The sequence below is a fragment of the Ursus americanus genome, chromosome 7, assembly GCF_024610735.1.
Source record: "Ursus americanus isolate L20-20 chromosome 7, mUrsAme1.1.p, whole genome shotgun sequence".
NCBI lineage: Eukaryota > Metazoa > Chordata > Mammalia > Carnivora > Ursidae > Ursus > Ursus americanus.
In genome coordinates this window covers 25,735,411-25,750,529 of record NC_142133.1, presented here as the reverse complement: position 1 = coordinate 25,750,529, position 15,119 = coordinate 25,735,411, and positions in this window count along the sequence as shown.

The window sequence follows — 15,119 nt, the reverse complement described above, 5'->3', positions numbered from 1 at the left end:
TTTAAATTAGTTTTTAAATTTGAAAATTTTAAATGAAAAACACTTTAAAACCATACTTTGTCAGTTAAAAAAAAAATCCTTTATAATTCTCACCACATCTCTTTGGGCTAGGCTAAGAGAGAAACATCCTTCAAACTTCTAGGCTACACTTCTAAGATATCTTAGTTTCAAACCTGTTGGTGTCTTTAATTTTTTTTTTAAATTGGTTGAAGTAAGAAAGAAAAAAAGAATTAGATTCTTTTATTCAACTCAAGTAATGAGTTGCTTTGCAGCACAGCAGTAGCGTTTGTCACTAAAATACTGAGTTCTCCCCCCCTAAGTAGTTTTTGCTTTGGTCAAAATATGCTGCTCATACTTTAAAAAAAAAAAAAAGATAATTTTTTTAACAAATTTATCAACAAATAGCTAAAGAGCTACAACCAAAACATTCTCTGATTTGAGAGGCAAAAAAATATGATGTCCTGTTATCTTCAAAGGCCTGGGAACCTGTCTGAGGAGATTAAACTTACATTCTATGAAAAAGATAGCTAACATTATGACCAGAAAAAATAAAAGCTAAAATAGTAGCTTTAAAGTGTTCAGAGAAGAGAGATCCCTCACTTCCAGCTGGGATGGGCTGGATAGAGTAGGGAAAGATTTTACCTGAACCTTGAAGGATGAGCAGAGATGAGATCATTAGTCCAGAAAAAGAAAATCTATGACCAAGAGCATGAAGAAAGGAAAGCATAAGATGGGCTTTAAAATAGTAATGAGACAAATAAAGACATTGAGACAAGCGTGTTTGACCTGGATCAGACAGACTTTTGTCTGTTTGCTTGCTTGTCTGTTTTAAGTAACACAGTAAGAATCATGTTTTCAGGAAGACAAACTTTAAAGCCATATATAGCACAACTTGGAGTGGAACAGAACTTGGGCGGGAAGAATGGACTAGTAGAGCCATGCAGAGATGCTGATCTGAATTGTAGCAACAGAAAGAGGGAGGTATCAGAGAAATTATGGAGGAATGATAAAAAGTCGGACTTGCTGACAAATAAATTGGAGAGGTGCCCCTTGGTGTTCCACACATAAACTCCCAACACTCACTCCTTCATTCCAAAGCCTGCTTGCTGTCAATACCTGTGATCTCTGCTTGAGGACTTCAGCCTGGCTGGGAGAACATGTGTGGCTCATGTGAAGGACCAGCCAGAAGTGCCAGAGAGCAGAGAGAGAATTTTTTTTTTTAAAGATTTTATTTATTAGAGTGAGCGAGTGAGAGAGTAGAAGCAGGGGGAGCAGCAGGGAGAGGGAGAAGCAGGCTCCCCGTGGAGGAGGGAGCTGATGTGGGACTTGATCCCAGGACCCCAAGATCATGACCTGAACAGAAGACAGCTGCCCAATCTCTTGAGCCACCCAGCCACCCCAGAGACAACACTCTTAGAAGCAGCCTGAACCAATAAAAATGGGATATAGTGGATAAATGCTACAGATTCCTCACCCTTCCAGTGGAATAATTCTTAGTTCTACACTATCCCTCAGAGTGCCCCAGTGGGATTAAACTGCAATTCCCCAGTAGCAGCTTGCTTGCTAAGGCGCCATTTTTTGTCTTTCTTTTATTCCTTATCTCCTTTTCCCACTCCCTCATCAGCATTTCTTGGTATCACTCTCAAATAAACTTGTGGCCCTGGTATCCTTGCCTTGGTGTCTGCTTGCAGAGAAACCTAAATTAAGTTAAGAAGAAAGTAGCCTTAAAAATTAGGCAGAATAATGCCCCCCTCCCAAAGACGTACACATCCTAATCCCAAGAATCTGTGAATGTGATACCTTCTGTGGCAAAGGGGGGCTTTGCAAACATCCACGAAACAGGGACTAGCGAGATGTGCCCAATCCGATCATACGGATTCTTACAAGCAGAGAACTGTTCCCAGCTGTGGTTAGAGGGAGACGTGACAATGGAAGAGCAGTCAGAAAGATACAACATTGCCGGCTTTGAAGGTAGAGAAAGGGAGCCATGAGCCGAGGAATGTGGGTGGCCTCCAGAAGCTGGAAAAGGCACAGATGTGGATTCCCTCCCAGAGCCCTTAGAAAGGACTGCAACCCTACTAACACCTTGACTGTAGCCCAGTTCCAACCTGTAGGAGCATAAGATAATAAATTTGGGTCATCCTAAGCTGAAGTTTGTAGTAAGTTTTAGTAACAGCAATAGAAAATTTATACATTATTTTTAAATTACAGGCTACTGAAATTTTGAGGTAGACATGAAAAGTGAAATAAAACAGAAGACATTGATTTTTTGAGAGATGCTGGTTTGAATGCTCACTATGTCGAGTTCTGTGTGTGTTCTTGATAGTGTGATATTCTTAGATATTCACAGAGCCTCTTGTATATATGTAGTATCATTCTTCAACTAATTATGAGAGGGGGGAAAATGCTTGATGTTTCTTGTGTTTTGTTTTAGCCAGGAAGTTACTGTCATTTAGTCAGTTCTGTTAAATTGTACGTGATGCCTTCGAGACGATATAATTTTCAAAATGTGTCGGTAATAGGGGAAATGCTGGCAATTGATAATAAAATACCATTGCCAAACACACTCTTTGCAGTGCTCAGTTTCACCTGGGCTATATTTAGAAGCTTTCATTTGGAAAGGATGGTTTCCGTGACAAATGTGTTATATGAGTATATTCTTTGAATTTAAAAATTTCATTGAGTTGTGGCAACATACACGAGGGCTTGAAATATGAATTTTGACACATTAATTCAGAGCAACTTAAAGTAGCTTTCAGCATATTGTTCAGAATACGTCATCTTGGACACACAGTTTTATTTGAGCATATAGTTTTTGCTTTCAAATGCTACACCTTTGGAATATTATGGATGTTTTATTGTACTTTAATCCTGCAGTTTCATTGGGTTACTCCACTTTTAGCAGCCCCTGCCTTTTCCCACTCTGCCCAGCTAATCTTCTGCAGCCACATCCAATCCTCACCCCTCCCCAAGAAACATGTACAATAGGGACATGATTGAATATTAAAAACTCTAAGCCACTGGTGAGCTGGGTTTGGCAAGGGAGTTGGGTCTGCTGCCTCTTTACAGAGGTCTGGGGGTGATACCCACACTTCCACCTAACCTCCTTTGCATGAAGCCTACCTACTTTCTGGTTTTGGCTTGTACGCTGGTACTCATGGAGCCCAGGGGTGACCCAGCCTGGGGCCTCGGTGGCTCAGCAGAGTTTCTCCAGCCTCTTACCCCGAGAAGATTCTGCTTCCACTAGCTCCTCTGCTAACTGGCACAGAGCTCTCTGGTCTGGGCATCTGGAAGTCCAGCGATGATGAGTACTGCTGCTGCTTTGAAACCCTGCCTTCCCTCCATGCAGATTTCACTGATTTGGGTTAGACTTGCCTCGTGGCCTTGCTTACTTCCTTTGAGGTGAGTAGGTGTGAAAGTGGACAAAGGATCCTTTCTGCTGCCCCACTTCATTTTCCAAAGCCTCGGACTCATGACAGCTCCCCCACTCCTGCTCCAAGCACAGAGCATACCTCCAAGCCACCTTAATTAAATTAAATTATTAGTTTTTTTAAAGCCTTATCTATCTGCAGACTGTCAATGCCACGTTTTGCTTTTACTTCTCCCTTGCTCACAATATACCATTCATAATAAAAAATAAGCTTCTGCCAAACAAATTTTAAACAACTCACTTATATTTATACATTACAAGGGTCAAGCCAATCATCATTTTACCTATTATAGATTCTGTTCCGTCACTTCAGTGATAGGATGGGACAATAAATGTTGCTGCTCTCTCTGGTGGGCAATGTAGCCCAGTGTTCAGAGAGGAATTTGCTTAGAGCACATCCTCTGACTGCAGATACGATACCAGAGGCACAGCCCCCTCCAAAAAAAAGAAAACAAATTTCTCTAAATACCAAGATAATTTGTAGAAGGGCTATATGGTTACAAAAGCATTTTGGCAAGGCTTAAGAAAATGAAATAAGGGAGAAAGCAAGTGCAAAAGACATTGAATTTCAAGTAAGAATGGGCGCAAACACTTTAAAGCCAAAAATAATCTGTGTACCCTGGAGCTTGGGGACCGACCGTCTGCCTCGGCAGATCACAATCCTATAGCCATGTGTCCCCAAACGACTGAAAAAGATGATTCAAGAGGATTAGCTATTGGTGCAGGTTTTTATGCTGACAAATGTGGCTAGTTTTATAGGCAGGTGCCCTCCCCGGCTTTTATTTGCAATGGAGTTTTTAATGTAGTTAATGCTATTTTAATGCCATTTCTACTAGGATCCTATTTTCTCAGAGACTTGGTCTTGCAAACCAAGGATTTGCCAACCATAGTACCTTTCAGGAATGTCATTCTGAGCCATTCTTGTTGAAAGTTACCTGCGACGGTATTTTCCACCCTCTTCTTGCTTCATTGCCCTCCTACAGTCTTGCCTTTGCTTCCTAACCCCTGATCAATGCTTACCCACCCTAAGGTCATCAATGATCTCCTCTTTTCCAAAGTCAGTGGCCTCTCAATTCGGGGGACCAATCCTTTGATTTTAAAACTATCAGGTTTCCTTGAACCCTTCTTAGCCTTGATTTTAGAGATATAAAAAAATATATATCCTCATTCTCCTACTTTTATCTGTAGAATAATTCTTGGGTTTAGGTACATTTTTGTTTTTGATTTCATTTTAATAAATGTTTACCAATTAGTCAATTCAAAAACCTCTACCAGAAAGTACTGCTCCTTTTGTGGCATAGCTGACAGAAGAACACCGAGTTTTGAATGAAGTTCCATATGGAAGAAACAATCTATACAACTCCTAATCTGGCATAGGATTGGGAGTATAAACTTGGCAAGCACCTTAAGCAGTTGTCTCATCATTCTTGACATACTGATTACCAAATAGTGAGATTAAAGAGTAATCACTGATGATACCCATTCTGTCAGGATTCCAGCTACCTTGGAATGTTCTAGAAATTTCAGGAAGGTCGAGGAAGAAGAAATACACCAGGGATTTAATAATGCAAATTTTAGACTGATTTCTAACATATACTGATCACAGATGTGTGCCTCATTGAGGCCTAATATTCACATTTTCTGGTAGGCAAAGTCTAGGCTTAGACTGTCTACAAAGAGCTATTCCTAGCTTGCAAGTTATGAAAATCATCACTGGAAGTCTAACTATCACGTGGTAAATTTGACCGTCACTCAAATGCACACAGAAGAATAAGAAGGTCAGAGTGCTAGCTACTAATGAGAAGGATGTTGATTTTAAATCTGTAATGTGTATATTTATATGTACTTTTCCATTTGGCGAGAGTGTTTCTAATTGGAGATTTTTGTGTATGTTGCAAAATCTTTAATCAGATAACATTTTGCATCCCCAAATCATATACAGTTATGGTATTGAATTTTCTTTTTTCTACAAAAGGGTTTATTTAACCTCTTTAGTTAAAAATAATTTAAGGCCATGATGAATATTGATTAACTTGGGAACCAAAGAGTAAACATAAAAACAATTCCGTACTCTAAGTTCAGGTTTAACAATGTGCTAATAGCCCATAATGAAGATAGCAGCCATCAGTTAATCAACCCATTAAGTTGGGATCAGAAGTGTCAACTCAAGTGCAGTCTACTAATTTACTGACCTTTAATGGGTCAGCAAGATCTATAACCCAAAGACTGATCTTTCTGCTTCTGTTAAAGTCACTTTGGAGGCCAATTCACTTCTTTCCATGATTATGATCTCTGACCTGGTATGGGCAGGAAGTCAACATAAAATCCATTTATGAGAATGTGCTTGGGGTTACTGAGTAATGGAATCTCAAGCTAACCAGTGAGTTAAGTGTCCGGGTAGAAGCTCTTTATAGAAGCACCAACTTTGTTTTTCTAATGTCCACACAAGTGTGAAAATAGACATATACAGTCTTAAGTGAGAACTTCTGACTCCTGCAAGTTCTAGGTTCTTGAGTTAGCTAAGTCTTTCCACCCACTCTCCTTCCTATATTGCTCTGTGAGTAAATTTCAGTTTTTTGAAATGTCAATAGATTAAAAAGAACTGAGTAGCAAGAAGGCAAGGCCTGCCCAATAATAATTACAAAATAAGTATTGCTTTATTAAAGAGGTAGTGGGTTGGATAGGAAGTTGCTTTAGTGATCAACAAGCAAAAAATAGATATAATTTGGCTGATTCTAATATATGAGAATCAATTATCCAACGTGCTACTTTCAAGGGAAAGGAGAGAGAAAGTAGGAGAACACCTTCCTCTAGTTGGGCCTTTGCAAGGGTATAACAAAAATTATGAATCAAAAATTCATTCATTTGAATTGTATCTGTATAGAAAAGACAGAAGATTGCTTTGATAATACAAGAGGTCTTTTGAGTTTTTTCAAACATCAGCATTTTCCTTCTCAGGTGATAAAGCAATTTATTTTACTACAAATTCAATGTCCATTAGCAACCTGTCAGGCATATGATGTCAGAGACTCAAAAGGATGTGTGCAAGATATACAAATGGGCTTGGTTCTGATACCCTGGTCCCCAGCCAAGCCTGTGCCACCGCTGCTTAAATGCTACCAACTCCAGTCCTGCTCTGACAATCTCTGGCTGTGGATTTCCCCCCCCCCAATAAGACACAAACAAAATATGAGGTATTAACTGAGATTCTGGAAAGGGGAAGCAAGAAAAAAAAACCTACTAAATGCACTAAACATTTAAAAAAAAGTTTTATTGAAAGAAAAACTGGGATTGACTTGAAGACCTAAAGATTTTTTTTTCGCTCTACAAAGGAAATGTGTCCCTTGCATGCCGAGGATGCTCGAAAGATTCCCGCAAAGGAAACCATCTTTCCTGGGAGAATAGAGACTCCTCTGTTGTTGGTGACATTGCTCCCCTTCCTCTCCCCCCCCCCACATTTGTTGCCTTTGTTTTCCTTCTCTGTCATTAGCCAACCTCCCAGTACCACTGTGCCAACCTTAGCACAAAGACACTCTAAAAGCCTCTGTAGGAGGGAGAGAGAGAGTTCCATCCTTCAGAAAAAAAGTGAACCCTGGGGCCAAAAAGATGAGGAAAGATTTAGCCTTTGGAAAAGCTCTCACAGACGTGGGTGGCTTTGGCAAGTTCAAGTTCAGCCTTTAGAGGTGACCTCTTGCACAGGTTCTCAACCTTAAGGCGGAGAGAGAAGCAAGGAGGGGAGGTGGACAGGAAGGCGAGAGAGAAAGGTCGTGGGGGTGGAGGGCAGGAAAGAGAGGGCGTACAAGGAGGAGGCTGCGAAGGAGGCCGCTAGAGCCCGAGGACCGAAGGCGGTGGCCCTCCCCGGGGCGACGTCTCTCAGTAACCATCCCCGCCCTCCGCACTGGCGCAGCCCGCGGGTCACTGCCCCGCCCCACCTCCGGGGCTGCGGCGCGCTCCGCCCGGGTCCTAGAACCAGGAGCGCCAGGGAGTCTGCCCCGGGGTCGCCAGCTGGGCTGACCCCGCGAGGCGACAGCCACACAGTCCCGCTCTCCTCGCCGCTCCGCTGCCCCCACCCCTTCCCGATGGCTGCAGCAGCAGCAGCAACAGCAGCAGCAAAGGAACAGAGCCACAGCGTCACCGAAATCCACACAGAGCCCAGCTGCGCCGGGGGCAGGGGGAGGGGGCTGGGGCGACTGCAGGGGGAGTGGCGGGGGCGGGGGGGGGCGCCGGGGGCCGGCGGGGGCGGGGTGGCGGCGGGGGCGGCGCGCGTGGCGGCCGCGCCCCGGGCCCGCGGCCGGCGTCACTTACCCGGCCAGGGCGCGGGGGCAGCTCGGCCGACTCCTCGGGGGCCGCGGCGGCTCGGGGCCGGCGGTCCGCGCAGCCCGGGCGCTGCCAAATGTAAACAATCCGCCATGATTTCTTTGTTTAGCTAATTGAACCTGCCGCCGTCTGGAGTCCCAGGCGCTCCCTCTCTCCCTTCTCTCCCCTTCCCCCCCCTTGCGCTCTCTTTTATTTATTTATTTGTCTTCCCCCCGCTCCTCAGTCTTTCCCTCTTTCTTTGGTCTTAGTAGCTGCTTTTAATGGAAGTCGAGGCAGTTGGGTAGTTGGTGCAGGGAGTGCGGTGGTGGTTTTTATAAATACAGGTAAAATAATACCCAAATCTCAGGCTGAGGTGCAATTTCTGTAAGAGGAGGAGGGTGTTCCTCTCTTTCCCTCCCTCTCCTTTCCAGCAACCCCCCACTTATTAGACTCTCCTCCGTGGAAAGTGCCAGACAAATGTGGCGCAACTTCTCAGTCACCTTTCCTTTCCGCCGAACTCTCTCGTACCCAAGTTCGCAGGCGGATTTTGGACTCTGCAGAAGCGCTAGGTTCTTCGTTTACTTTGAAAACCTCAAGTGTAAGTGATGTCCGACCGCCTAAAGGCGTGCAGAATAGTCTCTACCACCCCAGGGGAGGAATAATCATAATACAGAGTGCTCATCGGGGGAGGATGACCTATTGGCGTCGATTCAACTCCTTTAAGAAAACACGAGTATTACACACACATACACACACACACACTCACGCCTTTACACACGATCCAAACTAGCACCAGCACAGTGGAAAGCTCCCAGAAGAGTGGGGTATTTCAGCCTTGCCTTTGCGTAAATTAGTGGTAGTTACTGTTGCACAAATATTTGGGGGGAGGGGTGGTGGTGTAGACTCAGCATATATAAGCGGTTTAAGACTTCGAGGAAATACTTAGGTCATGGCGGGAAGGCAGGCTCAGCACCCCTTTCCTATGTGTTTCTGTGGGTAGAAATGCATTCGATCACCAATTTTCACTGTAGTTAATGCAAGCATCATTTAAGTTGTGTTGTAGGTGGATTTATGATGAGACTCAGTGTAATCCAAGACAGAAAAAGTCTAGGGTTATGGCTTCATTTATTTAAAAAACTACCCCTTCAGTTTCACTTCTATTTATGACCACCATATCAATGGCACCAAAAATGATTCAATATTTTAATTCATAAAGAGGATTGAAAGCATCTACATCTTGCAGTGAAACTGTCTCTTAAGTTATCATCAGAATTAATCTCATTAAAATAAGTTATTGCCTTACCTGTGCTTACTCTGTGTGGGGAGAGCACTATTGAATAAAGCAATGTCATACTTAGATGTTTGGACCAACTGTTTACAGGTCACATAATATATTGATTATACGTGTAAAAGGACCATCTGATCCAATCTAAGAGAACTAAACTAAGGAGTATTTGCACTATAGGCCAGTCACCGTGGTGTTTTTAACCACTAGGTCAATGAATAAATAGGAGTTCAAGCATTCTGATTATATATCAAGAGAACAGAGAAAGGAATTATATTGCCAAGCAATGGTAATGACCTCCATCAAACCCCCTATTTACACATGACTTTACTCTGTTCCCTCAGGAAAGTTCAACAGAAGTTATGATCATAGGTTTTTTTTTTTCATACATGTGTTATTCTTCTCTCTACCATGCTAAATTTTACACATTTTCCCAAGTTCTGAATTAAACTTGATCTTATGAAACCCACCTTGATATTCACCCTCTCTTAATGATGGTGCCTTCTCTTGGCATCAGATATGACACTTCTGGCTGCAGAACTGTGTGATCAAGGCCTTTGAATAGGGGACTCCGGTATTAAGCACATGGAAGAATCTTTTTTTAATTGTTACACAAAAATTAGACTTAAGGAGCCATAGTTTCACTTTTAAAAGTCAGATGAAAAAACCAAATAGGTTTTGCATTAATTAATTAATTAATTATTAAAGATTGATTTAGTTATTAGAGAACATGCAAATCTGCCAGCAGGAGGAGGGGCAGAGGGAGAGGGAGAGAGAGAGTCTCAAGCAGACTCCCTGCTGAGCACAGAGCCCAAAGCCGGGCTCCATCTCATGACCCTGAGATCATGACCTGAACTGAAATCAAGAGTTGGATGTTTGACTGCCTGAGCCACCCAGGTGCCCTATTTTGCATTAATTTATTTAAAGACCTGGCCTGTTTATGTAGAATTGCTGATCCATATTTACATTAAGTTTTTCTAATACAGTTGAATTTTGTGTATTTGCACCATTTTCCTGTCTGTCCTCTGATTCATTTCATGGGCTGCCTGCCATCAACTGAGGTTTGCTTTGGAAGTCGGAGGGAGGTGGTCAAATGGAGCTGCTCTTGAGTCCATTCCAAATTCTCACCTCTCTTCTTAACCAGATGTATTAGAAAAACTCAGTCTTCTACCTGGGTATCTCCTTCACTCTTACAAGGCTACCACACTCACAACACTTTACTTCTGATACCTCTGGTCACCAGATACATATGGGGTTTTCCCATACCAAGCAATTCTTCCATGACACCAGCTGGGCGTTCTAAAATTTAACTCAATTCTGACACTGTCTACTGGGAGATAGCATCAGATCCCACAGGCTGAGGGCTCTGTCCCATGAGACTGTCTCTACCCCATGTCATATGCACATTACAAGTAGTAGGTCCCCTGGTTACCCACAATTTCCCTCTGACTTGGCTACAAATTGGAGGTTCCCATGACCTTCTTCCCCTTTAGATTCAATTAATTTGCTAGAGCAGCTCGCAGAACTCAGAAAAACATTCCCTTACATTTAGCAGTTTACTAAAGAATACAGATGAATAGACAGACGAAGAGATACATAGGGCAAAGTCTGGGAGGCTCCTGATTGACGGAGTTTCTGTACCTGTGGAGTCGGGGTGTGCCATTCTCCCAGTGTAGATGTGTTTGCAAACCTAGAAGTTCTCTAAACCCTGTACTTTTGAGATTTTAATGGAGGCTTCATCATGTAGGCATGGCCGATCATGAGCTCCATTTCAGCCCTTTTCCCTTCTCTAGAGAATGGGGGCAGCACTGAATATCTCAAGTATCTAATCATGGCTTCATCCTTCCAGTGAGCAGTCTTTATCCAGGAGCCCACCCAGAGTCACCTCGATAGAATAAAAGTTGCTCCTAATACTCTTGTCACTTAAGAATATACAGGTGAGACTGGTCAAAGACCAAGTATTTAAAAAAGAGATTCTCCTAGGGCTCTTACCACTTAAGGAATTTAGAAGCCCTGGGTCAGGAACAAGAGTCAGAGATAGATAGATAGATAGATAGATAGATAGATAGATAGATAGATAGATAGATAAATTTCTTAATATTTCACCCCAGACAAGATCACAGTACAGATTTGTAGCTGTGTATCTTCCCTCCTTTATTCGTTAACCGCATTCTTTAAGTCTTCATGCCTAACAACATGTTAATGGTATACCAGACACTTGTTGAGAATGTTGAAATAATTGAAAACTGATACATAGCTAGATTTTTTAGGTTTTTATGGTAGTCTGTTACATTGGATGGCCCCCAATTAATCACACCTTCCTGTATTCATGCCCTTATATAGTCCCGTCACTGACTATGGCTTTAGCCATGTGAATTGCTTTGGTTGCTAGCAAGCGTGACACAAGTAGAAGCTCAATAAGCCCTTGTATGAATTCAGCCACATGAGCGATTGCAGCCAACACTACATGGAGTAGAGTAACTGTCCAGTCAATTCATGGAATCATGACAGAAAATACTTGTCGTTTCAAGTGACTAAGTCTTGGAGTGGACTGTCACGCAGCAGTCGATAATTGATTCAGTCCTTACCGGCTTCAAAGACTAGAGTCCTGGTCATGTTACTGCTGAAGACAAGGATTTATCAAAAGGATGTGGGGTGGAGGGACAGAGGCTCTGAAAAACTGGTGGAGTTTTACAGAACTAGAACTTCATTCATCACCTCTAAAACTCTATGACACAGTTCCTGCAATGATGTCATAGCCATTCTGGTGACTGTCTATGTTCTCACTTCAGAATTAAGATCTTTGAGGCATTGAAACAAAGAGGTCAAAAGACACAGGATTTTGAGTTCAGCTATCCTGCCTTCAAATCCCAGCTCTGCCCAAGTGACCAAACAGGGTGAATGAAAAAATTTAAATATACATTTTTCCCTAGGAAATTATTCAAGTGAGACCAGGAATAAGAGGAAATAATGAGTAACATTTGGAAAATTTGGACTCAGACACAAACCAAATACATGCAACCAGTTGTCTGACTACCTATAAGTCAAATTAGCTCCCTATATACAAGAGTCCTTGGTGGTGAATTAGGCACTAAGGATCTGGGTCCTATAACCTCTGAGTTGGTTCTTTGTGTTTGCTGCTGATATAAAAACACACATGCCCATTATCCGGATTATAAACGCAGGTGGTGTTGAGCAAGAAAATAACAATGTCTCCGCATGGCAAATGACACCATGTAACCATGAAATAATGTGCAGTCGTACATTAATCAAATCTATAACACCAATAGGCTCTAAATTGCCCAATTAATTTAATGTGATACTATTTTTGCCTACACTAACTTACCTGTAGCCTTATAAATACGGTACTGGCATTCCTATTCTGCGATGTGTCCAATGGTTGAGCAATGAGCCCAGCATTTGGGGAATTCAGAGTTCTGGGACACTTTCCTTTGCACGGTGCTCCCTCATCTTATTTGGCCCTCACATGGGGTGCATTAAGTTCTTATCTGTTTTAGTCCAAGATAATTAAAGTTGAACTTGTTAGCACCAGCCCTGGACACAAAACAAATATGGGCAGTAAAATGCTCAAGAATATACTTATTTTTAAGGTTAGCATTGAATTAAAATCCCATTTGAGAAAGATTACTAAGAGGTAAACAGCACCGGAGGGGGGGGGAGGGCACAACGGAGATCTTGGGTTCAAATTGTGTCTTTGACACTAATTGCAATGTAACTTGACTAGGACTCTTAGACATTTCAATTTAGAAGAGAAAAGATCTGAGGGTTACAAAAGGATTTTTGGTAGAAATCATAAAATCATGGATTTTGATGGTGGCCTGGAAGCACTGTGGCAGAGAGAGGGATACTTTCTGTGGCCGGATGGCTTTTCAGTGTCTCTCTTGCAACGTCTACCTCTGACTCCTCCTGATCCTCGTCTCTCTGTCTTTGGTTTAATTTTTCCCTCCCCTAATTTTAATTCTTTTAAATCATTTCTCCTAAAAATGGAAGCATTTAGTCGTATTATTTTCATGGTTTCCTTAAATTCTGTTTACTTCCAAAATATGTCCACTAGAGATAAAGCAACGCTTCTCTTATGGCTCCTAAATGATCATTAGGTTTTCAGGAAATTTATTTTTTTTCCCAGTCTCGGAAAAAGTTTTGGCTTAAAAAGAGTAATTTTCAAATCCAAGTAGAATAAAAGTTGGAAACTCATGCATTCTGTAGTTTTTGGAAGGAGTGTAAGGTTCTAACATGCAGCAGAGTTATGAAAAGATCGAATTCTCCTAACAGTTTCACTATCCTTTGTTTTTTTTGGAAAACTATAACCATAGCATCCATGGCAAACCCAAAGAGAAGAATTGCAGAGTCTTGACAATGCTTCTCCCTGCTTTTGGCGCAGGTAGTCGGGAAACATGAATTTCCCGCTTCTAGCCAGGCCCTTCTTGGAATGGGTGCAGGATCATCTATGAGCGCAGCTGCTGCTACACTTGAGGGGTCCCAGAACCCAGACACAGCTCTTCGAGCAGCCAAATGAGTATCTTCCCAACCACTACCACCTCATTCACTTTTTTTTTAGCCTGAAATATTAAAATTAGCCCAAAGCGTTTTTAAAATTTAATTACGCCCTTTGGAATCCATGCTTTGGAAAACCGTTATTTTTCCTTTAACTAAACCAATATCTGGAATACGTACACACATACGTATATTAAAAATGTGATCAGAAAACATACTTTACTATAGCACAAAGCTAGTGGGAAAAAGGGAGAAATCCACAGTTTACTCTTCCACATTTTTTAAAAGATTCTCATAATATACCTAGCAAGCTGTTGTCTGTTCAGCGGTGCATACACTCCACTGTAAAGCAAATCTTATCACTCGTCTTCATAGTAACCTGTGGGGGAGAGGTGAAAACAATCGCCACCTTTCTATCCTCATATCGGCTGCTCCTTAAAGGTGAATCTAGTAATGCTCTCTGTTTTATACAGAAGTAATAAATACTATCTTGAAGAGATGGTAATTATAATAATGACGCTCCCTTGACAAAAAAAGTAACAAAGGAATTTTAAATTGTATTTTTATTATGATAGGGAGATTTCAAATAATCTAGCTAATTTTGACTAATAACTACTGAGAATTAACATTATTATTTAATGCAATCAGTACTTGAATAGAACATAAATCCAGGAACTAAACACTAGGGAAGATGTACAATGGATAATGCTTGGAGATTTGTAATTCTCCAGGATAGAAAAGGAAGAACCCAAAGGAAATTAAGTGCTGGTTTTCTCAAATATGGAGATTAGATTTTCTTATTTCTTAAAATTACCCTGAAAAGCATATACTTTATGACATATGTATATTCTTGTAATCTTCCAAAATCTGTAATGTAGATGATAGCATTTTCTATAGCAAGACTTTTAATTTTATTTCTAGTTTCTTTTCCCAAACATCGAAGTAAACTGTTACTTTATCTTGTTTTCATAGATTATTGAAAACATAAAATATAATTTAACTGTTTATATATTATAAATGCTATATCAACTTTTTCACTGTAATAAAGGCACTTAGCATTGTAGCTGCATCTGAGAAATATACAAGCACAGTAAAACTTCACTTAATATGCTCCAGCATTTCTTCAATAAACAGTGTGAAGTCAAATTCCTATGTAATTTAACAGTTGCTAGTAGCAGCTCTCTGTGATACTAGTTGAAAATAGCTACTCTGAAACATGAAGCACAACACAAAAAAATTATTCTATAGGTTTGCTCATTTCCCAGGGTTCTGTCCAGATCGAACCAACTGGTGCAGAAGCATGAACTTGAAAAAGAGCAGTTTGAGCAAGCTCAGGTGTTGAGCTATTTTAGCTGTTTCTCTCTTCCCCTCCTTCTGTTCTACCCCTAGGGTCACTTGAAAACACAAAATGACTAGCATTTAAAAATGCCAAATAAAGTAGAAAATTATATAAACCAGTGTGTTGAGAAAAACAACTCTTTTGAGTTGCTGCTTAGGCATTTTGCAGTATGACAGCCCGGCTCAGGCCCAGAGCCTGGGCGTTTGGATAAAGACCTGAACTTAGGATTTCCCACACCCCCGCACTTCCCTGAG